Source organism: Lactuca virosa, chromosome 4, assembly GCF_052849685.1.
Source record: "Lactuca virosa cultivar CGN04683 chromosome 4, Lactuca_virosa_CGN04683_v6, whole genome shotgun sequence".
Classification (NCBI taxonomy): Eukaryota; Viridiplantae; Streptophyta; class Magnoliopsida; order Asterales; family Asteraceae; genus Lactuca; species Lactuca virosa.
The window spans coordinates 207,444,285-207,457,370 of NC_136429.1; positions in this window are offsets into that span (position 1 = coordinate 207,444,285).

Below are 13,086 nucleotides of genomic sequence, written 5' to 3' on the forward strand. Positions count from 1 at the left end.
AATGACTAAAAATGTCATTTTTACTAAGAAATGGCTGAAATTGTAACTTTATGTGAAAAAGGGGCTGAAATGGTCAAATCAATATTTTGGGTCAAATATGATAATGTTTAAACAATTAGGCCAAAGATATTAAATCTATAACGTGATATATATATATATATATATATATATATATATATATATATATATATATACACAACCAAAGTGTCGTTATAAATCATTCGTCCAACATTTTAACGTGGTAAGTAAACACTAGGTACACAACAACTCTTATACTACAAACTTACATCGATAAACAGCTAAACGATACAATGATTGGGCCCAACATTTCCTATCGTGCTTATTGGGGCTTTGTGACCCAATTTCATGATTATTGGGCCCAATATAATCAACACATGTTTATTGGGCTTCTGGTGACCCAAATACATGCCTAATGGACCCTTAATAGCTTTTACATGTTATTGGGCCTTAGTGGCCCATTTGCATTGCTAATACGATCCAAATAAATTATCATGTGCTTGATGGACTATAACGTGTCCGTCGCATACCCGACAGCCTGGAAATAACTTACATGATTAATGGGCCCCAGTTGTCTTTTTTTTCGTGTTTGTTGGGCTTTATTCATTCGTATTCATGGATTCATCAAACGGTTTAGAAATTCAAAATACACGTAACGTTTTACATATTCATGGGGTAATAATTGGGATTTAGTGAGAAATACCGGTCGGCACCAACGAGTGTTCGGTCGTAGCCTGTAGTTATGATCAAAGTCTCCTGGAGGGAGATCGAGAGTTTGTGTATAGATCTATACGGGGGTGACTCCCCCACACCTGAGTTGTTCGCTACAGTTAGACTCGGCCAGTCTAGGGTGACAAAATTTTAATTCAAAACCGGCATTTGATAAAATGCCAAGACAGGCGAAATATTCATTATTATGCATGGTTATAACGACTCACATAGAGATCCATTACCACCTAAGTAATCATGGGAAATCATATTCATACGATGTGACGATACAATAATACAAGACTATCAAACTCTTTATATCGGAAAACATCGGGTTCTCCGGGAGAACAACATTATTCACTTCTACTTACAACAACTATAATACAAGAAACTAGTATGAAAGGCATATCACTTTTACATGTTTTGAAATCATGCACACGTATACTTATGAATCATCACACCTTTTTCGTAAACAATTTTTGTTTCAGAAAATATCAGATTTTCTGGGTTTTACAAACGATACAAAACATTTTCACATCAAACCTGCTTATGAACTCACCAACATTATATATGTTGACCGTTTTCAAAATGACTTGTGTTCTCAGGTAATCGTTAGAATGAAGAATTACCAAGCGTGTTTCTGAACGTCTTTTGTGTGATGTCAATCGATAAACAATTCATGTTTTGGATTATGTAATGTAAACAATGTACTTGATGTGAACAATGACGGTTGTAATGTATTAATGCATGGTGATGTTTATGTTATGTTTCATGTATATTCATTGTGATGATATTTCAATTTAAGTCACACGAGCCCTCAGACGTTTCCGTCGTCTGGTTCGGGGGTGTGACAGGTTGGTATCAGAGCTCTGTTTATAGTGAACTGACATATCTAACCGCACATTGATATGTAACTATAAATCCAAAGAGGGACTAAATAACTCTGAACAAAACAAATAAAATATAATAATAATAAACACTCTTACTTGTGTGACTTAGAAAAATAAACATAATAACAATTCAAATAAGACATTGGGAAAAATCCTGACATCTCGGTTAAGCCATGACTATTCACAGTTGTATTAGGGATGAATGTAGACTGATCAACTAGATTTCCTTCAGAATACAACTATCACATGCGCTGGAGCGATCGCGATGGTCAGTAAACCTAAGACATACCCTTTTGTTAACCAAGAAGAGAGCAACTAAAATGGTTTAATCATATACCCCCCCCCCCCTTGCAGACAGTATGGCTGGCTTCCATCTTCCTGGAGATCCGTATTTCCCCAATCAGGGGAATAACGGATGGCTAGAGGAATCCGACGAGGAACCTGAAGAGGACCCCGTGGAAGAAGAAGAACCGGAAGAGGAAATCGAAGAGGGGCCTGCAGAACCTGTGGCAGACATTGAAGAAGAAGAGTCTGGTGACGACGACGATGATGATTCGGACACTGAGTCTGTAGTCATCAACCCCCCATACCCAGTTAGGGTGCCAGCTCACCCAATGGGCCCTAACGGCCGTACCCCTCCCTGGGGTATCGACATTTGGAGATGGAGCAGACAACAGGGACAGTGACCCCCATTTTGCATGGCACGTGAGTTCTATGACTTGAGGGATGGAGGACCGGCTGACCGAGCACTTCCTGTCATGGTGAGGCGGTTACGGAACACTGGCGACCTAGCCCTGGACACAGCCGAGCAACTGAATCAGATGTGAGCCGCAGTGGCAATAGCGGAACGAGAAACTCAGGAAGTAATCCATAACTTTCATGTACGTCAAGCAATTTGGGAGGATCGACTACGAGCCACAGAACGACAGGTGGCGTGTCTTCAGGGTGCATCCACGTCATCAGCCCCACCACCCGACACATCCCGGAGCACTCCGGATCAGTAGACCTCCCTGCTAGTGTTATGTTTCTTTTATGTGCACCATGTTATGTACTACCGACTCCATGTTTAAGTGATTACACTACTCATAGAGTCGTTATGCTGCCGAACTTTGTACCCTTATGTATGCCCTTTCGGGCAAATTTTCATGTATCAAAGCGCGGATATTATTAGTGAAAAATGTTATGTGTTTTATCGTGATGTTGTTATCTGCTATGTGTTTTATATTCTTCTTATTTGGTGCAAATATATGACAGTAAGATGCCTCAAAGACCCACTCGCGGAAACAATCAACCACCGCCGCCACCAGAAATCAACTCAGTTGCATTTCAAGTAGCTGTATCTGCTGCAGTCACAGCAGCACTGGCGCAGATCCACAATGGGAACAATGGTGGAGGCAACGGACAAGGAGCCGGAAGTTCAAACAACGGGATGAACCAAGGACCTACCAAGACATGCTCTTACAAAGATTTCACCAACGCCAAACCACGAACCTTTAATGGCACAGGGGAAGTGATAACCCTGAAGAGATGGATTGAAAAGGTGGAATCAATGTTCGAGATATGCGGATGCCCTGAAGAAGTCAAGGTGATGTTTGCAGTATGTACATTTGTTGATCAAGCTCTCACCTGGTGGAATGGACATGTGGAGGCTATGACTCTTCCGGTGGCTAATGCCATGCCATGGATGGAATTGAAGGAAATGCTAATGGCTGAATACTGCCTGCGTGGCGAGATTCAGAAAATGGAGCAAGAGTTATGGAATCTCACCGTCCGAAACTCCGACATCGATGCTTACATATCAAGGTTTAGTGAACTATCTCTGTTGTGCCCTGGCATGATTACTTCGGAAGGAAAGAAGATCTAACGATTCATCTGGGGATTAACCTCCCCGATTCAAGGAAACGTGATAGTCGTAAATCTCGAAACCTTTGACAGCGCCAAGAGGTTAGCCAAAAAGTTGTACGACCACAACAACAAGAAGGGTGAGAAAGCAGGGGAAACTGAAAGCAAGAAGGAGAGTTATAATAAGAAGGGAAAGAATAACAAGAGGAAGGGACGGCAAGGCTCAAAGTCGTCAAAGAAACAACAAACAGTAGCATTTCATGCTGCAATCACCCAAGTCCCCTCCACCCCGCATGCTCCAGCCTCATCCACCCCAAGTGCCGCTAAGCAGTATTCCGGACATCTCCCAAAGTGCAACAAGTGCAATTTCCATCACAATGGTGGATGCAGGGAGATGCATTGTACCAGTTGCAACCGAAAGGGGTCATACGGCAAGATACTGTAGGACCTATCCTCCCCAGAACCAGCAACAATGAAACAACAACAACAACCGCAACAACAACAACAACAACAACAACACCAACAACAACAACGGCAACAACGTTGGGGCCAGCCATACCTGTTATGGATGTGGAAGGACTGGGCATTTCCGTTGAAACTGCCCCAATGTCAACAACCAAGGGAATGGAGGAGCAGGGAGAGTGCTGACCATGGGTCAAGGGGAAGCGGTTCGGGATCCCGCTGTTGTCACTGGTACGTTTCTCCTTAACAACACATATGCATGCATCCTATTTGATATCGGGGCAGAGCGGAGTTTTGTTAGTAATAAATTCAAACATTTGCTAAAACAACAACCCCACAAGCTTAATGAAACCTTTACGGTGGAAATGGCTAATGGGAAAACAGAATCAACTAGGGAAATCTACGTAGGATGTACCCTAACTTTAAATCACCACGCATTTCAAATAAACTTGATGCCTGTAACTATTAGGAGTTTTGATGTGATTATCGGCATGGATTGGTTGAGCCCCCATCATGCTGAAATTATGTGTCGCGAGAAGGTCGTTCGCCTTCATCTCCCTAACCGCGAAACCCTACTCATATACGGAGACAAACCCAGTGCGAACCTCCGTCTTATCTCATGTATTAAGGCACAAAAGTGTCTACAAAGGAGAGAGACTTTGCGTTTTTGGCTCACGTTGTGGATAAATCTAAGGAAGAAATTAATATTCGAAACATCCCAGTGGCTTGCGACTTCCTGGACATCTTTCCTGAAGATCTTTCGGGGATACCCCCAGAAAGACAAGTCGAGTTCCGAATCGACCTTGTGCAAGGAGCTACACCCATCGCCAAATCGCCCTATAGGTTGGCTCCTGCGGAGATGCAAGAATTGTCAAGCCAACTCAGTGAACTCTTGAACAAAGGATTCATCCGACCCAGCTTCTCACCTTGGGGAGCTCCGGTCCTTTTTGTTAAGAAGAAGGACAGATCCTTTAGGATGTGCATCGATTATGGAGAGCTGAATAAGCTCACTATCAAGAATCGCTACCCACTTCCACGAATCGACGATCTATTCGACTAGCTTCAAGGAGCAAATTACTTCTCTAAGATAGATCTACGATCCGGCTATCATTAACTCAAGGTACGGGAGGAGGATATCTCCAAGACCGCTTTCCGAACTCGTTATGGACATTATGAATTTGTTGTAATGCCCTTCGGTCTAACCAATGCCCCTGCCGCATTTATGAACCTGATGAATCAGGTTTGCCGACCATTCCTTGACAACTTTTTAATCGTTTTCATCGACGACATCCTGGTCTATTCTCGAAGCGAAGAGGAACACAGACGGCATCTCCGACAAATCTTGGAAACCCTGCGAACCGAAAAGTTGTACGCAAAACTCTCTAAGTGTGAGTTCTGGCTCCATAGCGTGAACTTTTTAGGTCATGTTGTCAGCCAAGAAGGGATACATGTGGACCCTTCCAAGGTTAAAGCCATTGAAGGATGGGCCGTCCAGACGACACCCACAGAAATTCGCCAATTTATGGGACTCGCAGGCTATTACAGAAGATTCATCCAGAACTTCTCCAGAACATCCAAGCCTCTTACCATGCTTTCACAAAAGGGCGTACCATTCAAATGGACAGAAAAGAAGGAGGTTGCCTTCCGAACTCTGAAACGAGCTCTCTGTAGTACTCCAGTACTATCATTACCAGAGGAACTGAGGACTTCGTAGTTTACTGCGATGCTTCGAATCAGGCTTTAGGCTGTGTACTCATGCAGCGTGGGAAGGTGATAGCTTATGCATCCCGACAACTAAAGACACATGAGGTGAATTATACCACCCATGATCTCGAATTAGGAGTTGTGGTCTTTGCTTTGAAGATTTGGAGGCACTACCTCTACGGTACAAGGTGCACCATTTTCACTGACCACAAAAGCCTCCAACACATATTGAATCAAAAGGAGTTAAACATGAGGCAGCGAAGATGGGTTGAGCTGCTAAACGATTATGAGTGTAATATCAAGTACCACCTAGGCAAGGCTAACGTGGTAGCTGACGCCTTGAGTTGAAAAGAATACTCGAATCGTCGTGTGAAAACTCTTTCTATAACCATTCAATCCCACCTATTCTCGCAAATCAAAGAAGCTCAGTTTGATGCCATGAAGATAGAAAACATAACAAGCAAAGCGTTACGTGGAATGGAAAAGAATTTCGAAGTCAAGGAGAATGGGACATATTATTTCATGAACCGAATTTGGGTCCCTAAACTTGGGGGATTCATAGAGGTAGTCATGAATGAGGCTCATAGGATACGATACTCCATCCATCCGGGTTCAGATAAAATGTACTTGGATATCAAACAATATTATTGGTGGCGTAACATGAAGGCAGAAATTGCCACTTACGTTGGTAAGTGACTCACTTGCGCTAAAGTAAAGGTAGAATACCAAAAGCCCTCGGGACTATTACAACAGCCTGAAATACCCGAGTGGAAATGGGAAATGATTACCATGGATTTCGTGAATAAATTACCCAAGACAGCAGACGGGCTGGATGCTATATGGGTAATCGTCGATAGATTGACCAAATCCGCCCATTTCCTGCCAATAAAGGAATCTTACAAGATGGAAAAATTAACCCGAACCTACATCAAGGAGATCGTGAGACTCCATGGGGTGCCAATATCTATCATCTCAGACCGAGACAGTAGATTTACTTCACGATTTTGGCAGTCGTTGCAGAAGGCAATGGGGACACATTTAGACATGAGCACTGCCTACCACCCTCAAACGGACGGACAAAGCGAGCGCACCATACAGACGCTTGAGGACATGCTTAGAGCCTGTGTGATCGACTTCAGCAAGTCTTGGGACGCCCACTTGCCTTTGATTGAATTCTCTTACAACAACAGTTATCATACGAGCATCAAGGTTGCTCCATTCGAAGCGTTATACAGTCGCAAATACAGGTCACCTCTATGCTGGGCTGAGGTGGGTGACACTCAGCTAGCAAAAGGGCAAGCATCGAGCACTGCTTGAACCGGACCAGAGATCATTCGTGAAACAACTAAAAAGATAATTCAAATCAAGGCTCGACTTCAAGCATCACAGGACCGACGGAAGAGCTATGCTGATAAACGGCGAAAGCCCTTGGAATTCCAAGTTGGGGATCGGGTGTTATTAAAAGTCTCTCCCTGGAAAGAGGTGATTCGTTTTGGGAAACCGGGGAAACTAAACCCACGATACATTGGGCCATTCAGGATTCTTGCCCGAATCGGTCCAGTGGCCTATAAACTGCAGCTACCTGTTGAGCTCAGCAGTGTACACCCCGTGTTCCATGTTTCCAATCTGAAAAAGTGCTTGTACGAAGAAAATCTTGTCATCCCATTGGAAGAAATCAAAATCAACGAGAATCTCCTGTTCATCGAGGAACCAGTTGAAATCATGGACAAGGAAGTGAAGCGTACTAAGCAAAGTTGCATTCCAATTGTGAAAGTTCGATGGAACGCAAAGCGTGGACCGGAATTCACATGGGAACGCGAAGACCAAATGAAACAAAAGTACCCTCACTTATTCTCGCCTTGTCAAATCTAGTTTCAAAAAGAATTTCGGGACGAAATTCCCTCTAACGGGGGGGATGATGTCACAACTAGGAAATTCTATACTTTTTTAACAACGATGATGATAACACTTGTAAACAAATTTGGAAAACATGCATGATGATTATTCAATGACAACAAAATTTCCATCAAAAACTCTATTCAAACACTTCAAATAGTCAAGCAAAGATTGGAAATCCTACAAATCCCGATTTAAGTCCATTATGGACTAGGATTTTTCTTATTGGGCCTAATGGACCAATAAGCTTCCAATTTGACTACTTTGGGCTTAGAACTCTCAAATGGGCTCTAATTGGACCCACTTTAATGAAACATAACATTTTGGGCCATAATGGGCCTAAAATGAATTAGTTTATCTTTAATGGGACTTGTTGGGCCATAACAAATCTAATTAGCCCTAATGGGCCATGAATCCATTCTTTTATACAAAATTGGGCCGTGAGTTTCCCAAAAGTCCCAATGGGTCGAAAAATAATTATTGGGCCTCATAAATTCGAACCAAGGAAAGGATTTGGACCAAGCTACTTCATCCTTTCTCCTAGCCCAAGTTCTCGGCCCAACACAAAAAAAAAGAGATTAATTAGAATTATTAAACCTTGACACATCATTATTACTCAAAGGGTATCAAGGCTTAATACATCACATACATCTAAGACATCTCATTTTCCCATGCAACTTATCTGTTCTCTCCCCTCCCTTCTTTTTCTTCTCGGCCGAGAACCAAACACACACACACACACTCTTCCAAATCCTCTCCAAACACTCTCAAAGATCATCTTCTTCTTCTTCCAAGATCTCGAAATTTTGCTAGAGTACTAAGGATCTTCATCAAGTATTTCCAATCTTTGGTAAGTTATTGTGTAACTCCAATACTTTTGATTCAAGTATAGTCTAGAAATCTCTCTTTAAACCACTCTCATTCGTGATTTAAGCTTCTAGAAGATCATCTTGGATTTAAAACTCTCTTCAAGAAATGATCAAGGCCGAAACCTCCATCTTTTCTTCACAAAAACCGAAACAACAAACCCAAGGTGAGTTCATACCCCCTTGTTTTCGGTTTTTACTTGTTTTTGGGGGGAGAATATAAGTGTTATGTGTTGATCTATGTGTGTATGCATGTTATATGTGATTCCTTTGGTTTGTGTTGCTAAAATGTGATAATAATTGTTAGATCTCGAGATTTATAGCTAAAAGTGTGAAAGATTCACAAGCAAAAACATAATAAACAACATACTTCAAAGATCCAAGAGTCTTTATGTTTAAAAAGTGAAAAACAAAGGCAAAGATTTCTATATGTGTCATTTTTGCAAAATAACAAAGATTTGGTTAAAAGATGATGTTTTTTGGTTTTATAAGGACAAAATGGTATTTATTTATATAAAATCTGATTTTTATGGAAATAATACTTCTCAAGGGGCTAAAAACATAAATTTACGCTTATTGGGCTTAAGATTTGGGCCTCACGGTTTTTGGGCCCAAAGTTGTGAAAAATAAAGATTTTTGAGGGCTGAAGTTGTAAATTCATCAAAATATGAGTCTAAAACATAAATAAACTATTTCAGGGGCTGAAAACGACTTTAGTGCAAAATTGGACTAAAAATGCAAACTTTTTGGATTTTGGGCCAAAATTGTAAAACTTACGGAATTTGGGCCAAAAGTGTAAACTTTTTACAAATAAGGGCTGAAAATGTCAAACATTGTAATTTGGGGATGAAATTGTAAAATAAATTATGTTTGGGCCGAAAATGTCAAGAAAAATGATTTAAGGACCAAAATTGTCAATTTTCACCAAAAGGGACTAAAAATGTCATTTTTACTAAGAAATGGCTGAAATTGTAACTTTATGTGAAAAAGGGGCTGAAACGGTCAATTCAATATTTTGGGTCAAATAGGAAAATGTTGAAACAATTGGGCCAAAGATATTAAATCTATAACCTGTAGTTTATATATATATATATATATATATATATATATATATATATATATATATATATATATATATAGGGAAAAGTTCAATCGAGAACCATAATTATTGGTTCTTCAAGGAACCAAATCTTTTTTCAATTTCTAGAGCTTATTTTTTACCGAAAAAAAAAATCTAAAAAAATCTAAATTCATATATTAACATTGTGAATGTGAAAAATATTTTTCGGATTCACCGTGTGAATCCGGATTCACGTTGTGAATTTTCAAAGATTCGCATTGTGAATTTGACGTACAAAAAATTTTTGAATTTGATATCATTGGAAAAAGGATAAAAAGTTATGAATTTCTGTATTTTTAGTTTTTTTTTTGATAAAAAATAAGTTGTAAAAGTTGAAAAAAAGATTGGTTCCTTGGTTAATTATGGTTCTCTATTGAACCACACCCTATATATATATATATATATATATATATATATATATATATATATATATATATATATATATATATATATATATATATATATATATATATATATATATATATATATATACAACCAAAGTGTAGTTATAAATCAATCGTCCAACATTTTAACGTGGTAAGTAAACACTTGGTACACAACAACTCTTATACTACAAACTTACATCGATAAACAGCTAAACGATACAATGATTGGGCCCAACATTTCCTATCGTGCTTATTGGGCCTTTGTGACCCAATTTCATGATTATTGGGCCCAATATAATCAACACATGTTTATTGGGCTTCCGGTGACCCAAATACATGCCTAATGGACCCTTAATAGCTTTTACATGCTATTGGGCCTTAGTGGCCCATTTGTATTGCTAATACGATCCAAATAAATTATCATGTTTTTATTGGGCTTCCGTCACATACCCGGCAGCCTGGAAATAACTTACATGATTAATGGGCCACAGTTGTCTTTTTTCGTGTTCGTTGGGCTTTATTCATTCGTATTCATGGATTCATCAAACGGTTTAGAAATTCAAAATACACGTAACATTATACATATTCATGGGGTAATAATTGGGATTTAGTGCGAAATACCGGTCGGCACCAACGAGTGTTCGGTCGTAGCCTGTAGTTATAATCAAAGTCTCCTGGAGGGAGAGCGAGAATTTGTGTATAGATCTATACGGGGGTGACTCCCCCACACCTGAGCTGTTCGCGACAGTTAGACTCGGCCAGTCTAGGGTGACAAAATCTTAATTCAAAACCGGCATTTGATAAAATGCCAAGACAGGCGAAATAGTCATTATTATGCATGGTTATAACGACTCACATAGAGATCCATTACCACCTAAGTAATCATGGGAAATCATATTCATACGCTGTGACGATACAATAATACAAGACTATCAAACTCTTTATATCGGAAAACATCGGGTTTTCCGGGAGAACAACATTATTCACTTCTACTTACAACAACTACAATACAAGAAACTAGTATGAAAGGCATATCACTTTTACATGTTTTGAAATCATGCACACGTATACTTATGGATCATCACACCTTTTTCGTAAACAGTTTTTGTTTAAGAAAATATCGGATTTTCTGGGTTTTACAAACGATACAAAACATTTTCACATCAAACCTGCTTATGAACTCACCAACATTATATATGTTGACCGTTTTCAAAATGACTTGTGTTCTCAGGTAATCGTTAGAATGAAGAATTACCAAGCGTGTTTCTGAACATCTTTTGTGTGATGTCAATCGATAAACAATTTATGTGTTGGATTATGTAATGTAAACAATGTACTTGATGTGAACAATGACGGTTGTAATGTATTAATGCATGGTGATGTTTATGTTATGTTTCATGTATATTCATTGTGATGATATTTCAATTTAAGTCACACGAGCCCTCAGACGTTTCCGCCGTCTGGTTCGGGGGTGTGACACATTATCTATGATGAGGATTCTATTCTTCCAGTTTTCAATGTTGGGAGAGAGAGAGAGAGAGAGAGAGAGAGAGAGAGCATATAACTGCAGAGATCGGAGGACAACCCAGTAAGTGAAACTGGATGGTTGCGGTGTCCACGATAAAGGTGGAAATGCACGAGACTACGAGAGGATTCTTGTGGTTTCATCACCTGGAGAAAATTCCATATGTGGAAAGAGAGTCAATTATGTGGAGACTGTACAAGATGAGGACCAAGGGTATACCTTCCTTGAGTTCAGTTAGAGCGTGTTCTGGCAGGTTGTTCTAGGTGATCAGGAGAAGTGAATCGGGAATGACAACTTTCGTTTTCTATGTTGTATCTCGACTATGAGGATGATGCCTCATGTTTCTATGATTGAGTCCCACGATGGAGTGAAGGTCAGGGATTGAGAGGCGAAGTGTGTGGTGGTCCAATTGTTCTTAGATGGAGAATCAATGCTATGAATGGGCTATCAGAGTTATTGCTTGTGCATTTTCATGGGATTCTTGATAATAGAGGCGGGTATAACTGGGAAGTTTTTGAGGTCTCCATCTGAGATTCAGAATGTCTTTGAGTTCCTGTGTCTTTATTTGGAAGATCATCTTCTGTTGTGTTATACATTCCAAGAGTCGGGGATGGTATGTATCTGGCTGAGCCGGGTTGAAGTGTAGTTGTCTGCAACGTCATTTATTGATAGTTCTAACCCAAGTGGGGAAGAACTAGGTATGCTACTTGGAAGATCAACGATCTATTCGAGTTCATGGTTCTAGAAGAATGGGTTTCACAGATCAGCGGCTTGGGTATGCAAGACTCTGGTTCGAGACGAGTGTTCAAAGCAAGTTACCATCAGATATATGTGCTCGAAAATACATGAGTTGTCTTTGCGATAGGAAGTTGTTGGTCAAGGGGATTATTGTAGCCAATGGTCCCTTTTAGGAAATCCGATGAACTATTCAATAGGTGGTTAGGTCGCTCGGGTCGAGCATCAATTGTTGAAGGATTTGTCAGCTCGAGGTATAAATTGCAACATATAGTCCAAGATAAGTAGTGGTTGATCTGTCAATCAACTTCAGGTTTGGGTATATGTAGTTCCGCATGGTTTTAGTTTAGTGGAAAACATTGTATTATCGGGTTGTTGTCAGTATATTCTCAAGCGTTTGTTGTTCTCGTTCGTTGTTAATAGTTGGGATGCTTCGAAGGTGTCGAGTTGTATAAGTTGGAGGTCACTGTACGTGACAACCTATCGTCATGTTCTATTTATGGTATATCATGGCTTCTGGGTACGTTTTCCTTAATTTGATGGATTGTGGAATTATTGTCTATAGAAGACTCGGGTTTGATTTGGTAGTAAGTAGAGAAATGAAGTGAGTATCCATTGTTTCAAATTGTGGGTCTTTTGGGTTCCTTTTCATCAGTTGGGATTGCAAAAGGATGTGGAATTGTATCAAGAGAAGGTACTTTGGATACAAAAATATTTGTCGAGAGTAGTAAAGTGCTTCATCTGTTTTGGGGTATGAGCACCTCATATCGTTTGATCATGGGATATTGGTCCAGTAAGCTTAGTGTGATGGTGATTGGGTAGGAAGATTGTGGGAGGCTAGGTATCTAGTGATTATAAGGTTATCAGAATGTAGATGAATCCAAGTGAGGGATGGTCACTTGAGACCACCGGGGATAGATCCAAGTGCGATCCA